The sequence below is a fragment of the Anser anser genome (assembly GCF_964211835.1).
Source record: "Anser anser genome assembly, chromosome: 3".
Classification (NCBI taxonomy): domain Eukaryota; kingdom Metazoa; phylum Chordata; class Aves; order Anseriformes; family Anatidae; genus Anser; species Anser anser.
Genome location: NC_139722.1, coordinates 115999035 through 116018383, shown reverse-complemented (window position 1 = coordinate 116018383; position 19349 = coordinate 115999035). Strand labels below are relative to the sequence as shown.

Below are 19349 nucleotides of genomic sequence, written 5' to 3'. Positions count from 1 at the left end.
GCCAGGCCACCACCTCCAAAGAGGAGATGAGCTCAGGAAGGATTCAGAGATCCTACAGCAGCAGAAATGCAAGGCCATGGCCCTGCTCCCTCCACAGCCATGCAGAGCCCAGACCACACATGCAGCGTGGGTGTCAGCTGGACCCGCTGGAGCAGCCTGTGGGCCCTCACATCCACGTAAAGGCTCCAAACAAAGGCAGCTTTTTGCACAAAACAGTGATTTTTCTGTTGGCCTCCAGGACTGCAGCACGTCCAACAATAAATCACACAGTAGTAACGGCATACACGGAGCATATCTTCAAGACCAACCTATGCAGAAATGTTCACGAGTATTATGACTGCATGAAACAGCACAAACACACAAACAGCAGCACTCAGCAGCACCCTGCACGGTGCAGGGAAAGCCTCAGCGAGCAACCAGAGGCACCAGGTGGAAACCCTCTCACACTTTGCCACCCTCCTCCATCCAGTGAAGGCTGGGCCACCCTGCCTCCAAGATGTACACACCTTTCTACAGCCACAGCAGTAACAGCAGCAGCAAGACCAACCTATGGTACCAGCAAGGTCAGCAAGAAGTAAAGCAACAGTGAACTTCTTGCTGTCGTGGTCAACTCACCAGAATGGAGCAGAAAGTTGATGCCCAAAGACTGGTAAGAAAGCATAGATTCTCTTTCAGAAACCACTAGGCTTCTGGGTAAAGGCAATATCATAAACCATCTTACACACTTCATTTTGTGCCATGCTTCAGTGTAAACAGTTTATACTTTATATGTGGTGACCTGCCAAGAGCCTGTAAGATCTAGACCTCCTACAGAGTGCAGCTCTGTTATGTGGGAAGGTCTGTGACGCCACAGAAAGAGGAAACAGGGATTCAAACTATTCCTCAGGTGAGGGTTAACTTACCTTACCATGTAGGGTTCAGTGTTTTTTTCTAACCTTTACAAAGTGGTAACAAACACCTCGAAGTCAGATCCTGATGTTTTGGTCAAGCAGAAATGCAGCTGGTGCTTGTTTGCTGTGTGGCAGGGCACTGCCTGCTTGCAGAGCTGCAGTAAGAGGCTGCAGCTGTGTTTTTCAAGCTGTTGGGATGGGAAGATGTTGGGTTAAAAACTGTCCCACTCTGTTGGAACACCAAAACAGTCAAGGGTGCAGACACTACAAAGACAACTGATTTTGTGATTTAGGAAAATTATTCCTTTAATTATCCATATATGTTCTTTTAAGCTATGGAAGTAAAGCATGGTGGTACTAAAACCGTTTAAGGCACAACCAAAACCCACACGCAGAAGACACAGCAGATTGTTTCCTTACAAGCAGTACCTCTGAGCATGTGTTGCTCTGTTTATCTTTCTCTGATGCTAACTTAAATGGAACCATCCCAGCAGTACTGCCTGCCTGTGTACTTTCCATTCAAGAGCTCTAGTAAAGTTTACCCTTATTAAAGTTTTCAGAAGTCATCTCCCCATTTTTCCTTTGGCTTTCTTGAAGCTTCTCTACATTAAACACTTTTCAATGAAGAAATTAAGACACCCACCTTGCCAGGGACATGAATGCCCCACCTCAACAGTACCATACCAATGAGCGCAGCAGTCAAGGCCTGTCATTTCAGAGCAAGAAGACCCCAAAGACCCAATGCCTGTCCCATTGTACAGGTACAAACCTCAGAAAGCAGCTGAGGTCCAAGTACCACGTGTGCCATGAATCTGTTCTGATCCTACCCCCAAAGCGCTGTGCCCCAATATGCAGACGTCCATCAACAAGCAGTAACCCCCTAATGGGTGGCGATATGATGAGATGCTCCTTCTCCAGGGATTATTTTTAAGATTCCAGGCTTCTCCAGCCTACCTCCAGAGCAGAGAAGCTCCTGCGGGCCAACCCACAACGTGGTCACAGGTTGGGAAGCAGGCTCCTCTGCTGGAGAGAGCAGTAGTCCTACAGAAACGCAAGCATTTCATACATGAAGCAAGAGAATTGTGGTACAAAACTGATTGCTACATAAAACTCAGCAATGCACAAGGGTGACAGCTACACAGAGCCTGAAGTATGTGAATAAAAACAGTTTCCCTTTTCTGACAGGAAATTCCACTGTTTGAGACAACAAAACAGAAAGAGCAGCAGCCCTTAAGATACAGCCTGCACAAAATAAACTTTAAAAAAAAAAAAAAGAGAAGAGAAGGAGAATCTTGGCATATGGTAACAAAAACTATATAATTCTCTTGATCTTTAATCTCTATGCCAATGTCTGTTTTACAGATTATGGCCTCAGCTACTGACAAATCTGCTTAGTGAGTTTTTGGCTGACAAATCTGGCAACACAAATGCTGTCTGAAATACATTCAAAAGGCTAAACATTTTCATAATAGCTACTTTACACAGCTTAGTAGGTTTCCCTTTAGGACACCAATTTGATTTTTTTAAAGTGACAGTGTTAATTTTTATGATTACACACAGAACTGAGATTTTTATTTAATACAGTGGGTCTTCTAAAGCTTTTCAAGGGGATCAACCACTTTGCCAACAGACGGGTGTTACAGCAGGGGTGATTATAGTAATTTTTCATGTAATTGGGAGTCACCATTTGGTTGCTATCTTTCACATGCTTGTTGCCTCATCATATAATCCTTCATAATGGGGGTTTGTTGTGTGTCACAAGAATGTGCCAAGCAGCCAGGAAATAAACAGAGGAACCCCCTGGCTCGTGGGTAGCACAAGTGTTTTAACATCTGCCCAGCTTCTTTCAACTGCAATAAATTTCAGCTGATAGCAGTGACCCAATCTGAAGGCATTTTGTTGTTGTTTTTAGGACAAAGTCTTGAACATCACACTTCATTATCTCAGCTGCAGTGGCACAATCTGTAAGGACACAACTTGCTGACAAATGACATTGCCTGATGTGAAAGATCATGATTCATCAGAATTAGTAGAGACAACAAGTTCTTGCCCCAAGACTTCTGGGCTCTCCATGAATAGCAAGAGTTGTCCTTTACAATTATTGGTTGCAGTTTGCGTGAATTAAACTAGAAATAATTTTACAGTAAATTCTGAAGCCTTGCCACCTCCATTTGTGATCTCATCAAGTCTCCACTAACAAAGACAGAATAAACAGGGTCAGTGAGCTACAGAGGGAGTTCTCACAGGGTTACCGAGTTCAGCCTGACACAACAAAGCACATAAGCACCTGCTTAACACTAAACCCAAGAACTGCTCCATTACAGTTAATAGGACCACTCAAGGGCTTAAACCTACGGAAATACAAAAGCGTTCTGGTGATTCCAAGCCTTTGGGAGATTGCTGGAAGAGAAAAAAAAAAATTCCCTTTGTGCCACTTTTGTTACATGGCTCCATCAGCTGGTCACAGCAGCATGTCTGCACTACCTGAAACAAGATCATTGCTTTATGGTATAAAAGGATGGCACTGGCATCAAAAATGGTCCTAATACTGTGCTGGAGACCTTTTCCTACACTGAAAATAGACATTGAGATGCAAGAACAAGTAACCAACAAAATAAAACTCAGCTACTGCAAAAACTGTTTTCAGCGATTTGGTGGTCAATAGTACAGATTATGACTCAATAGGAAATTAATGGTCTAGAGAACAGAGACCACCATACCATGTTCTGAGTAAGTCACCTTGTAAAATCGAGACTTTGTCCTACAATGGTCATTGCCAATCCTAAGGGCCATCCTCTGCTGCAATGCCAGTGTTAGCCCTGGGCAAACCCAGGGCAGGGAGTGGTGGTCTGCAACACAGAGCACAGATCCAGCTACTATTGCTTCAGTGACGTATGAAGTACATGGAAGACTCGACATCAGTGTTTGGAATGTTTTGCTCTTGTTAACTCCAGTTTTGTGCCCTTACTGTAGTTCAAGTATATTCAGCATCTCCCATGATAATCCCAACAGATTCCATAAATTTGGGGTTTCATGATGAAAGAACCTAAATCCAAATTTATGTTCATTTTCTCTAAGAAAAATAAAAAATAAAAATAAAAAAATTGTATCACCACTAAGAAACCCACCTCTGTTACTGACTAGAAGAATGTTACTTACCACACTGAATTCTTCCTCTGACTTTTAGATTTATGTTTTTATATGTTGTTTCTTGAACTCTCACAGACAAAACAAGATGGACAACATACTGGCTGATATATTTAATCCCTCTGTAACCACCTATCCTAAAAGCAGCACAATGCGTTTTACTTTCCCTGTAGTCAGTTGCTGGAATTTCACTTTCTAGATCATTATAATGAGAGTGCAATTTTTCACAGCTATGCTTCAGTGAAAGCTTCTCATACTACATCTACCTCCTCTTGACTAAGAAAACGCACAGAGATTCACATTCCAATTCTTGCAAAGCTTTTTAAAGTACGCACAAGCAAACAGTACTTAAAGCCGTAGAACAAAGTCCTTTGCTGAGGAATAGTTTTAAGGAAAACAGGTGACTGCACTGCTGGTATTTCTGTCTTTCTCATCCAGCTCAAGAGCATAGCAGCTTGTTTTAGCAAGTCTAAGAAGCCTATTTCTTCATTACTTGTAAATTAGTTCCATAGCAAACGCGGTCTATGCATTCGCGGTTGGCCTGTTTCATCCTTCATACAGACATACTGATGTCAATCATAGTAAAACAGCATCAGTGTATGTATGGTATGAATTAAATCAATTACAAATTACACCAATTAGAAGACTGCACAAGAATCTGAAATATAAAAAGAACTAGTTACTATATTAAGAAACAGTCAAAACTAGCTGATGCTCAAGCAGCAGAAACAGACTAGTATATCTTGGGAGAGGATGGGAGGGAAGATCAGGGCATATCCCAAGTGTTTTGCAGCTGGTGTTGAAGAAATTGACTGATCCATACTCAGGGCAGGGCATTATTTGGTTTTGCTAATACAACAGTATTGATACACACTAACAGACACATGCCAAGGTGCAGGTGACTGGTATCAGCCAAGAGAGCAAGCTGAAGCTATTGGCTGCACTGGGACACGTGCATTCAAATGAGCAAAATTATGTTCAAAGAAAGAGTGGTGACAACATCTATGAAGGCACGGATGAGGTGATGTAATGGATGTGAACAGCTAAAGACAGTGGCAAATTTAGGGAGCTCATCATATAATAGGACTGAAATACCCTGGTAAAATCAGTGCAGGATGAAAAGAAGGGTCAGAAGAGAGGTCGAGACACTATACTAGGGAGTGAGTGTCACTAGACCTGTTCCCTGTTCAGCCGGATCACAAGGAGACATCCAAGGAGCACAACCTCGGGGAGCATATAACTCCTGGAACAGAATGCAGGATTGTAGGAACAGCCTGAAGTAAAGGAAAAGGCATAGTACATGTCATACAGTGTCTGCATTGGAAGAAAAACCAAAGATTTCCAGGTTGGGACAGTGCAATCTGTTTTGTGTCTTTGAAATGGACAATTTCTTGAGACAAAACAATTTCAGTTCCAGGACGTCTGTATTAAAATTAATAAATGTAAGTTCTATTGAACTTAGTAAGCTCAAACATTACCATCCTCAACTTGACAAAATATATCTTGACACTAAATTGATTTTATTTCTATTAGTTCTTGCACTGCTATTTTGACCAGTTGTATAACGGAAATTGTAGATGCCAGCAGCATTTGGGCTTTCTGTACCAGACCGTGCTTGGGAAGGTAGTCTGGGATAGCAGGACAAACATGTTATCTTGATGTTCCTGCTAACTGATGGGTTGTTATTAACTGTTGAACTGCCTAATTAGGTTTTATAGTTAACAGCCTGTTATGATTAGAGGGGACAATGCATGTGCATTGTTGAGCTATTGTTTCAAACCATTTGCAAATTCAGAAGAAGCATCACTCAATTCACACTGGGAAGCTCTCTCAGCAAGCTGAAAGGGGAGAAGCTCTCTCTTCTACAAAAGAAAATTCTCACTTTAAGTATGAAGTGGGCTGATTCCCCAAACCAACTACACCCCCAAAGGACAGAAGAGCACTCTGTTTGGGCACATTGGGACCCTGACAGCTCTCCTCGTGCCCTGCAGCGTCACTCACATCCCTAGGTCTGACCTCCACCCCGTGGCAGGTAATACTGGCCAGCTCACCAGGGCTGACAACACAGTTTAGGTAGAATAATATCACTGGACTCAGGCATCTCGACTTTGTTTCCATTTTCTGGAAGTTAACATCCAGTTGGTTTACCTGCTTTTTAAATTACGTTTTCCCTATGCATCTTGATGGCACAGCACAGTCATTTCCTGCTATTTTGGGCTCTTTCACACTCTTTTTAGAACTCCCATGTGGAAGCTCCTCTCCACACATTCTCCTCCTCACCTTTTGTAGTCACTGGCTGGTAATTTTCATTTCTTTCTGGAAACCTCACAGTCTCCCAGTCGAGTCACACGTTCACTCCATTCCTCCTGGGCAGCTGCCACACCTTCCAAGCTTACTTTGTCGTCCCCCTCTCAAAAGGAGTGAAACCCTTCAACCAATATCTGCTGGGTTGTCTAGCCAATCCATCCCCTCCAGAAAGACCGCAACTGATAAATTTCTGAAGCTACCCTCAATTGCCTATTGAACCCATCGCTGCTTGTTGTCACCATTTTTTTCTTACTTTTGTATTCAACATTTCTCCTCATTTTTATCCAGCTACACGACAGAGAGACCATAACTGCACTCTTGATTTGGTAATTATACAAGCAGTGCATAACTACACATTTTTAAAAAGCCCTCAGAGAAATCCTTTTAAGTGAAGATAGCATCTCAGGCTGCTTGGGGGGAAAATCAGGTCAAGTTACATTCTGCATAACCTTCACAATCCTCTTTACTTTAACATGAAGATAATAGTGGGCAAAAGAATATTTCTGCTTCTTCCCCTCCAACTATTCAGAACTGTTACGTGAACTTTCGCTCCATTTTTATACAAGCACAGGTCAGCAGAATTACCATCTGTACTATACAGCTAAAACAGTGCTCCATGCCCCTTATACACTCTGTCCTAAAACCCTGGAAGGGCACATCCTCTCCTTTGTGAGAAAGTGGACTTTTATGTAAAATGCATACTGCTAAGGAGCAAATTTGTCTTATTCACAGACTAGCCAGTAAAAGAAGAGTTCAGTTTCTTTCCACATTGAGTCTTGACCTTTCTTCAATTTGAAATTATGTATGGTATGAGGCAGACATATACCTACCAAAAGACAGAATGACTCTGGCAAATTATTTCACTCAGTCTACAGAAAACAGGTGGTAACAATTTTCATTAGCCACAGCTCTACGCTAAAGTTGATCCCACAACCCAGTGGTTAGACAATCTCAATGCAAATTCTCAGCTGTTGTCATCATTCCCTTGACTCCAATATCTATTGATGTCAATAGTACCTTACAAACATGCATTCTAGCTCTAAATCCTGTTGTTCAAACTATTGAGTATTGAAAATGTTGAAATTGATATAACACTATCAAATTCCTCAATTTTCCCTCCAGCCACCAAACAGCAGAACTACATTAATGAATACAGTCACATAATTGCTTGATGACATAAATTCCTGGCTATGTACAGAATAAAAACTCTGCACTCTTCAGCTCCGTGGGAACAGCACAGAAAGGATTCTGGATAAATAAGGTTTGCCAGCTTGCTCTGGAGACAAGTCCAGTGTTCCTCCCAGTTTTACTTATTGCTGTCAGTAGGCTGTCAGAGACACAGATTTTCAACAAAATATAAACTCAGACATTACATCAATAAAAGGTGCTTTGGTACATTCAAAGCCTGTTTTGGCAAATGATACAAAGATATCAGGATTCATTGTTCTTCAATATGAAGATAACACGAGTCTTATGCCTCACTTCTCTAACAGTTTGACTTTTGTTGTTTTTTGCTTGTTTAAAAAATAAGTTACTACACTCCTCCTAGATATTTTAAGCATTGCTTTCAAACTAGCAAAATTTGCATTAAAGAAAAATCCAGCATATAAATCAAATGAGTAAATTTCACCAATTGCAAGCACCCTGCTACAGTTTTTTTCTGGAAGTTTTAGAAATTTTGTCTGCTAATTATGTTATTTATGAAAATAGAAGACAACTGAAATGCCTCTGTTGTCAGCCAGTACATGCAACTCTGCTTCCAAATTGAGGGCACTTTAAAGCCCTCCTTCAACAAAGTAGGAGGTCAGCTGAGTTGTCAGGTACCAGCTGGTAGTGACCACACACGAACTGAAGCCTTTTTCCATGTGTGCAGCCCACAGTAATTTCTCTATGCTAGAAATTAATATTCTGGGTTCTTGACAGAGCTGATTTTTTTTTTAAGCTGCTGACTTTCTTTAGAAACCTATTTTGTACTGTTCTTACTTCAAATGAAGATTTCAGACTGGGTTTTTAAGAGGGTCTCTTAAAGTAATCATTAAGTATCACGACTTCCATAACAAAATGGATTTATATGGCAAGCCATGATGGCACACGAGGAGCTGCTACAGTCCAGAGACCCCCAAAACTCATGAAGAGTAGAGGCACCCTATTTTAAAGATTTTGAGTTTCCCCAGAAAACAAAATTTACACACGAAACAGTTTGCCTAAAGCACAAGAAGCATGTTATCATGTATGATATTACCAACTGCAATTAAGCAAATGCATCTAAGAAAGTGACTTCATACGAAGGCTGTCCTTACTTAAGCACTTTTTGCCTTGAAATGTCTGCCTTGGGAAACAGGCAGCTGGATTAGTGACAACAGCTCCGTTCAACCCCCTGGTGATGTTTATCACCCCAAAAATGAGGTGCCATGTGTCTGAAGCTAGCCACTTGGCGCAAAGGCTAACCCAGCTGCTCAGCGCAAGGGAATTCTGTACTGAGCAACAACATGAAAACTAAAGTTAATCTCTTATCCAGTGGACAAGAAAAGTAATTTTTGGTGGTGTTACTACGTATAACTCAGTGGTCCTAAGAGTCTGGGAATAAGTATACAGGAGAAAGAATAAAATTGCAGCCAACTGCTATCTAATAAGGAAGAAAACACTTAATTCTCACTATGCAGTGATTGATGCTACCTCCTGCAACATCCATCTTGTTTCCTCCACTACATTCCAGTTTATTACTGGAAATACAAATATTGCTAAGGTCACCATTTGCTCAGGCTCCATTGCTTCTGCTGTCTTCACAGCCAGTCTTGGTAGACATCATCTTTCTTCCTCTGCTGTAAAGGCTGCTTCTGTCAGACAGACAGTGCTGACAGCTACAAATAGGTCAAGGGTGTGATTCAGTTTCTATGGAGCGAGTGGGATCTGGGTGCTGATGCTAACAGACACTGAATCTAGCTCCAGAAGTTCTAATTTTCTGCTGGAAGCCTTCCAAAACGTCTCAAATGTCTGAGCTTAGGCTAAAAGAATGAAGATAGCTTCACTAACTGATAAAACACTAAACACACATGCAAATCCCCTTAAAGGGGGAAAGGGGAGAGAGGGGAAAAAAAAAAAAAAGCCCTTTAGCCCTTTATGTCCTCATCATCCCTTCTCCTACTCTTACCTGACTGTCAGGCCCCTTAGATAGGCATGGCACAGCACTTTGCAGAGAAATATTCATAAGCAATTAGTGGGTGTAAAACACTACTGCTATATTCTGGTGTTGCACCCGCTGTGTCCTCATTTGCACAGGTGTGAATGACGATAGAAAGGGAAAGGCAATGGTGAATCAGAGAACCATTCTGCACTCATGCTGGTATGCTGCTGTGCTCTGTGCTCCAGTAATGGTCTGTCACCAGCACTACCCCATCTATATATTGTGCATATACTGAACAGCAGCTGCCAGAGCCACAGCATTTTCTTTCCCCCCTCTCGCCGAGTGCACCTGCTGCCCAGAGCCCTCGCTCTGCTCCTGCCAGAGCTGCTTGTTGCTTTTATTCTGTTCTTTCCTGTCATGCCCAAAGTGCACGATACGTTCCTTCGACAGTGGCAGAAGGAACATTTAATCATTTTAATTAGTAGAAGATGGCCATTGCTGGTCAGCAGCGCGTGGGGCTCGTGCCACATTCTGTTTTGTTTGCCTAGCTCCAGCTTCTCCAAGGGTAGGTTCTGGTCCTGCAGATGCCCGAGGTGGATGTGGGGCTCCAGCGGTCCACCTGGAGCTCGTTGCAGCATTGTGAACTCTTCTTCTGTGACAGGAGGCTATGGACTGCTGCTGTTTTACATCCTTGCTGCTATCGCTGCCTTTGTGGATCTGCTGATCATTTTACACAGGCTACTCCCATCACAAACTTTCCAAATCTGGATTTTCTCACAAAAACAAACACTTCCTTCCATTTGAAAATAAAACCTCTACACCCACATCTAATTGCTGCAAAGTTCAAAACCATCCATCCTCATCACGTAACAAAAGGAAGGAAAGTGACATACAAATGTAAAAAACACACTTAACCGATGCTAATGGCCAGCATCACAAGGACAAGCGGAAGTTATGAATCATGAGCTTGGTTTGTCCTTTACTGTGCACGATCTCACCTTCTGTTGACAGGGATCCATCACATTCTCAGCATTACTTGAACTCAGGGGTGTCTGTCTACAAGTGCATAATACAAAGCCTGGCAAACAGTCTTGAAAGTACAAGTAGTCAGTCGCATTCACTGAGATCCAGCGAGCCTGCAGGGAGCAAGCTGCTTCACTCTGAGGAGCAGAAGTCTTTCATGACAGCCGCTAGCTTTTTCTTTTCTTAAAATAAAAATAAATAAAAAATAAATCAATGGCACAACTGCACCATCGCTGGTGCTAAAAGGATCAGGCCCCTCTGGTGATTTCAGATGTTGCTCATTTACTCAGAAATTAATCCTCCCTCCCCTCATATTCAGAGCCACTTAACGCCAACCAACAATTATGCCATCTGATCACTAAAAATAAAATAACTTTTCTTCTTTGTCTCTGAATGTATTCCTTCAGGACCCATTTTTTTCTGCTGTTCAGTGAGCCAGAGAGAAGGATATTATGAGTTCTGGGTGTTTAACAAACAACATGACATGCCACACTCTTGAAGAATACAAGTGTAGATCTCCAGCTTTCACAACAATGGACAATTTTTTGGTTAAAATAAAAGGCATGATTTTAATTTGTTTAATCTTCTGGTTATGTAAGAAATACAGTCCTAATCACCATAACAGCATTGAAATAAGTCATGTTCTAGCCAGAGAATGAGCACTGTTATGTTTTATGAGCACTATTGAAAAGATAGCTGCATTTTAAAAAAATAAACACTTACAAAAGACCAGAATAAATGTTATGTTACTCTTGGTACACATGTAACAATTAGGGCTATGTCTTACAGCCTTTATTCCCAACAATATCAATAGGATTACTGGGTAATCCTCCGAGGGTTTCAGGATCAGACAATAGTGTTCTGCTCAGTTTTCACATAACAACCTATCTCAACACATCTTTCAACATCTTTAGCCAGAAAGTAAATTGGTCGTGTAGCAGTTCTCCACTAAGGTAAAAACAGAAAAGGCTGTCGTACCTCTCTGCACAGAAAGGCACCTTAATACTTAATGTGATTAATTGAGGGTAGATTAATGACTGAGTCAACAATAATTCCCATACGGAGTGTTTGCATAGGAGTGTGTGGGTATGCTTGCAGTAGTATACTTGTGTGCAAAAATCAAACACAAAAACTGATCACATGTTCACAGCTGGAAACAGTGTTAGGCTTTATTCAGTAAGGTATAAGGCACTATCATTTAGCTCTCCCACAGCAGGAGGAAAAATGGTGCCACAGAAGAGAACTATCACATCAGACACACTCCAGGGGTCTCTTTTACCTACATTGTTCCTCTCCCAAATGTAGCTCTTTAAATTTTAAATAGAAAAAGAACACACAGAAACATTGTGCAGTACAAAAATGTCACGGTGAAAAAATGTGGAAAACATTTCTCATTAAGCAAGGTAAATACCCTAAAGTTCACATGTTGCTTTGATGGTGCAGTGGGAGCCTTTAAGACTTGAAGAAACACCCACATCAAAGTGTTGTCTTAAGATGGTGGGGCTTTAGTTCAAACATAGCCAAGTTATACAATAGATGATGTGGTGAATGTCTACACTATTTTTATACCTCTGAATAAAATATGGCAAAAATACAGGCTGGACAGCACATTTCAAATTTGTTTGAATTTTTTAAATTTAGAGAAGATAACAGCATATTTCCATATCCTTATAGTGAGCCATGCCCAAAATGTCAGCTCAGCCTTATACTTCTTACTTGTATTTAAAATACTGCCTGAAATGTTCAGAGGGCTAAATACACAGAAACAGAGCAGAAACACTGGCAAAGTACAAGCACCTCTCGAGCGTAAATAAATACAGAACATATTTTTCTATTCTCTGTGTATTTTTCAAGATAGAAAACACATTGAGAATTCAGATGTACATCACCACGGAGGAGATTTCCTCCAGAAGATGGTCAGTGTATCCTCTCTCACCTTCCCCATTGGTGTAAACCCATTACCAGTACAGTTTTCCCCGGCTTTCCTAATTCCAGCACATGCGGACAGACGTGCTTCTCCCCACCCTGGGCTCCAGGACCCCTGACTCTCACCCCACCGCTGAGCCGACCATGGGGAAAAGCCATGGGAGGCCAAAAGAAGAAAAAAATGCTCAGCATGTATAATCCAGAAGAAGCCTGTAGACTCCAAAAACTTTGAATGTTCTTTAACCTTCAACTTTCAAGAGTGAACCATTATCAGAGCTTTCTAGCACTGGCCCCATTTCAGGGAGAACTGGCTTTGGATAATACTGACAGCTTTTGAACATACACACACACACACACACACACAAGGTTATTTCATTTTTAACGTTAATACCTTTTATAGTAAATGCCTAGGATTTTAATGATAGTGTCTGGAGAAATTGTTTATTTCTGTATGATAAATATAAAAAAATATTTAGAAGGAATTGAAATACATCTGAAGAAAAATAAACTGTTGTTCACATTGCCTAATAGTTTTGTTAAATATCAATACAAGCCCCTGGAAATGATAGACTAATTAAAAATAGAGATAAGAAATGCAAAATTACTGTTTATCTAAGAGAGCTAAAAAAGTTTGCAAGAAAAATATTATCAGAGTGCAAATATGAACTGTCAGACCTACCTCCTCTGGTATTAAATTCAGAATAAAAATACATCCATTAAACAAAGGTTTAAAGATAAATTATTTAAAAATACATCAATAAAACATTAAGCAATGCTGGTTGCTAAAGAAGTATCCTACAAGGCCAGGCAATCATACTGTTAGATACCTTCCTTAGCCATGATGAAATCACAGAAGAAAAAAAATACATAAACCACTTCATGTAGCCCAGTGATGTATTATTTGATAGGGAACACTTTACTGCGAGTGTCCATTAACTGATGCTTACACTGTAACTCATAGTATATGACATCCATATGAATCTCAAATGAATTCAGTACTATCAATGCTGTTTAAATGAATATCATGTGGATTGGGGCTCTTTTTTGAACAGATGCAATCTGCTCATGTATGATGAGCTATATCTGAATTCAAGGGGCTGCGGCGTGCTGGGTACAAGGAAGATACAGAAAGTAGTCTGGGAGGTTTAATCTGGCAGTGTAGGGAGACCAGGAAGCGTGGATATGTTCTATGAAATGGGAGGGGAAAAGCAACTACAGGAGAAGGCGACAAAAATCAGATCTTAGCAACGACATTAAGAGCAACAAGAATGCATACACAGAGTAAGAACTGTTGCTGTGTATTGACAGAAGACAAAAACAATACACCAGAGGGTGAGAGAAAGATGCTGTGGGGAAAAAAAAAGGAGCAGAAGGGAAGTGAACAGCCTTATGGTGTGTTAAGATTAGGTACTGATTGAGGACATGTTGGAAAAACAACCTGTGAGGTAGGCTAATTGTGACCAAAGACAGAGACAATAAACTGCCTGAAGCAGTGGTAGAAAGTGATCCAGACTCTCGTTTTGGAGAGGACAGCATAGGGCTGGTCCAGCATCCCAGGAGAGGGATTTCTCTGGCAATGGTCCACAGCCAATGGCGATGAACAGCAATTAACAGGTTTGCAACACAGGAAAAACAACCTGCTTCTTTCATAATTAGCCCAGGAGAAAACAGAAATAGTAAAGGAGTGGCCAAAGAGTTAGGGCTTAGTCCCACAGAAAACCACTACCTTTTATTCAGAGAGCCTGCCAGTTGAGCTAATCCTGTATCAGCTAATTCGGCAACCAGCTAACCCCACGAAGCATTGTCGGAACTGCTGCTGCTGTTCCCTGTAGCTCACGCTGCTCCTTCTTCACTTCATGGTATTTCTAAAACAGTTTGTCTTGGCCTTTAAAGAGTTTACTAAACAGGGAGACGAGCAAAGAAGGAGGAGGGAAAGATGTTAAGTTCCACCACTGATATGGCTCAGAAGTAGGACTAGTTTACGCAAGTTGTCTGCCAGAACTGATGTTGCACTTTTTACGAACATATTTTAGGGGGATTAATCCCCCTAAGTGCTGGCTGGCACAGAAATAGGGTAGGCAGCCCAAACAGACAGAACCACTCTTTCTCCGTTAGCGCAAACACACAAGAGACTGAACCACCCATGAACAGGAGATACATGTCAGGAGATACGTCTTTGGACTGGTTCTGCCCTGTCTAGGACAGGAGTGATTCCAGTTTTAGATCAACCTGCAGACATCAAAATAAATATATTTATAGAGAAGGGCAAAAAAAGCACAATGCTTATAGCAGAGTGGTATACGTTCATTCTCTTTTTCATTATTTTCCCAGCAAACAAGGGATCCCACAAATACTTTCTTTCCTGCACAACTCCATAAAAGTACATTTGCACTTCCGTTGTGCTAGCATTTTTTGGAAATTGTTTTCTGCTTTTTGTTTTTGTTTTCCAACCTAATAAGGAAGCTACTTTCTCACAGAGACACATATGCCAGTCTTCCCCTGAGACAAACATTCTGGCCAGAAGAACAAGCAGAAGTTTTGAAATTGCTATAAAATAAAAACCCCTCTAAACTAAAGTGTTTGATACAGAGTTCAATATCTTAACACCCTGAGCAGTTTGCCTGGACATCACTGGTTCCCGGGCTGAGCACAGCTCTGACATACTTTGTCCCTCTGGTGTTGAGGACGGCAGTATGGGATTATGGTCACCTACACCATTCTCCCCACCGATTGCTCCATGAATTCCCACTGATGTTGGCAGAACTGCTTTACAAAAGGTCTTAGCGACCAGGACACAGCAACCATATCTACACCAGCTGGTATCGAAGTCCACAAGAAGATCTCTCTAGGGTGTAACAGCTGATGCCCAAGACATCCCCCCCAGGCACACACATTTTGGAGCTTTTACTCTAAACCAGATCTGCACAGCGAGCCCAAGTGCAGATGTGAGGCCCACGGGAGACTCACTTGAAAAGCACGCTCCTGATCCCCACTGAAACCCTGGACTAGAGACACCAAATTTGGGTCGTCACATCTTTTATACTATTGAGTTAAAACTGTTTTAGAACATATTTTAAAAGCACACAAAATCATTGCAAAACTGAGATTTAGATGGGGGAGAAAAAAAATCCTAACTGTTCCATAGTTAATGTTACATTCAACAGTAATTACTTAACACATACAAAGCTCAAATGCATAACCTACAATTCTCCCACTTTGTCTAGGCTCCTTTGCTTCTACTTTAAATAAAAGAAATTCTTTTCATTTTGTCAAGAAAACTTTTCTCTACCTCACTACTGCATGACAAGGGAACAGATGGCAATTTAAGGGGAGAATTTATGAGAGCCACAATCTTAATGTTGCATAAAGAAAAGAAAAAGACTCGCATCAAAACCACTGACAAATGTACTTGCTAATATTAATGCACTCCCCATTCATCCAATATGCTTCCTAATTGCTTTTCTGTACATAATAATGTGGCACCTGCTGCTCAACATTGCAAGCGCATCAGGATTTCTCCAAAGTCAAACAGCTCTGCAACTGGCCCTCTCCCAGTGATAAATGTAGAGCACTGTATCACGCACAGTTCCTGTCAGTGGCATAATTAAAATTTTATACTTACAGAAAAAGATAGTAAACAATCAGTTCTTAAATGGATTCACAAGAGGAACTCTTGTTACAGCCAACTTTATAATTAGTATGCATCATGTAATGCTAATATATCCATGACAAGAAAATAGGAAAAAATGTAGAAACTCAGTTGTTCTCTTTAATGCAATGTTAAACAAAAAAAACAAAACAAAAAAAAGAGAAAAATAATAAAAAAAAGAAAGCAATCAGCCTATTGTTATTTCAGTCTTCTATTTCTGCTCTTCATTTTCCATTGAAAATAGCTCGGCACATTTTGCACTGGAATGACGGTCGCTCCCTAGTGCCACATCTCCAGAATTTTCAAACAGCCACTAGGATAGGTTTGAGCTTTATGATGTTTATTCATTTTAATTTTACATTAGACAAAAAAAATGTAATTTATTTTTAACATAGTTAGGGCCAAAAAACACGATCTTTATTAGCCAACAAAACTCCCACTGACATATCCAAAACGTTTAAATGCATTTTTCTGCCGATGTGGTTATGCATCATCCAAAATGTGACATGCTATAAGCAACAAAAAAAAATAAGCATTCACATCAAGTGTCCTAAATTAACTCCTGAGCCTGACAATATTAAGCAGAACTGAGATGCCATATGCTTTCTGCTTCACAGTGGTCACACTTCTATCTATCTGACATAGAATACACATATATTTGCATAATACATGTATTCTATGTATATTTCAGATTATAATCAGAATATTTATGATAAAATTTCTGTCTGCACAAATGCATATTACATATATTTTTGCTTACAAATACACTGTTTACACCATGCATACCGATACAAACATATGCACAGGCATACACTTTTGCTTAGTTTTCTAATAGTTTCAAAATAATTTGTTAGAATAATTTGGTACATGTAGCTATGTAAAAGTCTGCTCTGCCTCAAAGAGCCATATGCTGTATACATGCAAATCCACAATCATTTAGTGCTCCAAAGTTTAAAGACAACATGTATTTTTAACTAAATCAAACTGGATTGCATTTTTAAATGAAATCTAGTTACTATATTTAATTTTGTTTGTTTGGGGGGAGGGAAGGATTCATGGCTTCCATTACTTTGATTCATAATATTTTAATTCTCTTATGAGAAACAGAGTGGGGAGAATTATCCTATGCCTTGTTCAAAACAAATATTTTTAAATACTATTATTTATGATACTACTGGTCAAATGACAAGGATGGATTTGCAAAATAATGTTTCCAGCCTTGTTTAATGAAAACAATATACAAAAATAATTTAGAAGAGAAATATTTTCTAGAGCACAATACAAGAAAAGATTTACTTTTACAAATGTCAGTTAAATATAATGCATGTTTGGAATATGTGTTGGCAAGGAGACAACTCAAAATGCACCCGATTCACAAAGACATACTGGTAGCCTGCTTGGAATATAATAGCCAAGATCTAAATCTTCTTTATCTTCACTTGGTGTGATGATGTGCATGCCAAAAATTAAAATACCCTTCCAAATCACTGCTGCTGTGTTACAGAGGTAAAGGTTTCTGAGCTGCGAGGCAATCCAGAGGTCTGAGACGTACATGCATTTACACAGTGTTCTTTTCTCTGTGCTTTTCAAACAAGAATTGTGGAAGATTATCTCCATTTATAGCTTCAACATTTTTATTGAGAGTGCTATTTCATCAAAGGAATATTGCAGAACATCTTTTAAAAGTGTTCAAGAATCTGAAAACATGAATAGCAATGAATCCATTTATATATAAACATACTCAGTGTCCACCTAACAAGAGCAATCAAAAGCTTCATTCTTATAAGCAAGTGAAGAATTCTGAAGTCAGACTCCTATCACCATGCTACAGAAACAGCCCTATTTCAAGGGGTCAGAATTGCATCTTCAAAACAAGTAAATTTTTTTTTTTCATGTAAATTCCCATGAACAACTTGGTTACAAGGGGTAAGTGAAATTTGATGAGGTGACTTCCAGTATTTTTTCTGAAACCAAGTAAAACAACAGCTAGGTTATAGGTTTTTGGGAAAATGAAATACCATTTCAGCTTTCAGAAATCTGGAAGAATAAGGCTATGCAAAAAAAAAAAAAAATCTAGAAAAGGAATTCAAAGGAGCTAACAAATTTATCTGTGACTGGGAATACCTGTTACTGCTAAAAGGTGAAACTGGCAAGGTCAGTGCAAGCTCCTAAAGTTTTCAAGATGAATGTGATAAGGAAAAGCAGGTATCACTACAGGCCATAGATGGGGGGGAGGGGGGCGGCAAAATTAACATTTAAAAAAATTAATACATTTAACATGCCTTGACAGTTTGTTTTCTGAGGTAAGAAAAGCCATTCATGAAACTCCTCATCCCAGGACAAAGCCATGAACATCAGCCAGCCTTGACACCAAAGTCCGTTCAGACAGATCGGCAAAGCCAGAAGAATTGCAATTGCATGTGCAGAAGTGCAGCCCTTGGGCAGGCAAGGCAAAGTCCTGGGCACTGACCACGCATGTTCACCTGTGCTACGGCAGTCAGAGCTGTGTGAATTTGGATGCTTGCAGGCAGAATGAGAGGGCACATTCGCACCTGGTGCAGCTTCACAGGCACCAGTTGTGCTCCATCCAGAATAATTTTAAGCAGTACTGTGTAACGAGAAGATCCCTTACCCCTACCCAACAAACCCTGCTCGTGCTGCAGCTAAAACCCCAACTCCCACTGTCTTCTGTGATGCAGAACTTGGTCCGCTCTAAAGGTCTCCTAAAGTCACCCCAATATTCAAACAGTGCTGTATTCACTGACACAAGTAAAACACCCAGTATTCTCCACTACTGACAGCACAGGAAGGGAATGGTATTCCCATGCAAATAACAGGGAGCGGCACTAAAGCCCTGGGTATTTTTCCCCCTGCTTTACAGGATCCCTCTCAGCAGGAAACATTATATTGTAATGCAGATTTCCTAGATTTCCAGCAAAAGCCTTTGTCGATTCCCCATACACTGTATGAAGGAGTCAGACAGCACTTGCAATTCTATTAAGCATCATTTTAGATTAACCTAACTTCCATAACCGACATAATATAACACATAAATATTAATACATTATAGTTATTACGTCTAATTAGTGTTTCATTGTTTTAACCTGTGTGCAAACTCACATCATGTTCTTCAGTTCGCTGATACTGGATGTTCTCTGCACAATATGATAAATGAAAACATGCACTAAGCTAATTAAAACATAGTTAAAAATCTGTCTTAGCAGAAGCCAAACTGAACCCCTCAGTCTCTGGCAAGGACCATTTTTTAATTCTGATGATATGA

At 40.3% G+C, this 19349-nt stretch overlaps 1 protein-coding gene across 1 annotated transcript in view; it reads right to left on the bottom strand.

Moving 5' to 3' along the window:
- The window catches only part of LOC310897015 (uncharacterized protein), a 547020-nt gene that overhangs the window by 425775 nt on the left and 101896 nt on the right, over positions 1-19349 (bottom strand). Inside the window, exon 6 of the mRNA XM_083830110.1 lies at positions 903-1078. The gene's annotated coding sequence lies outside the window, so the exon portion shown is untranslated. The remainder of the gene's footprint in view (positions 1-902; positions 1079-19349) is intronic.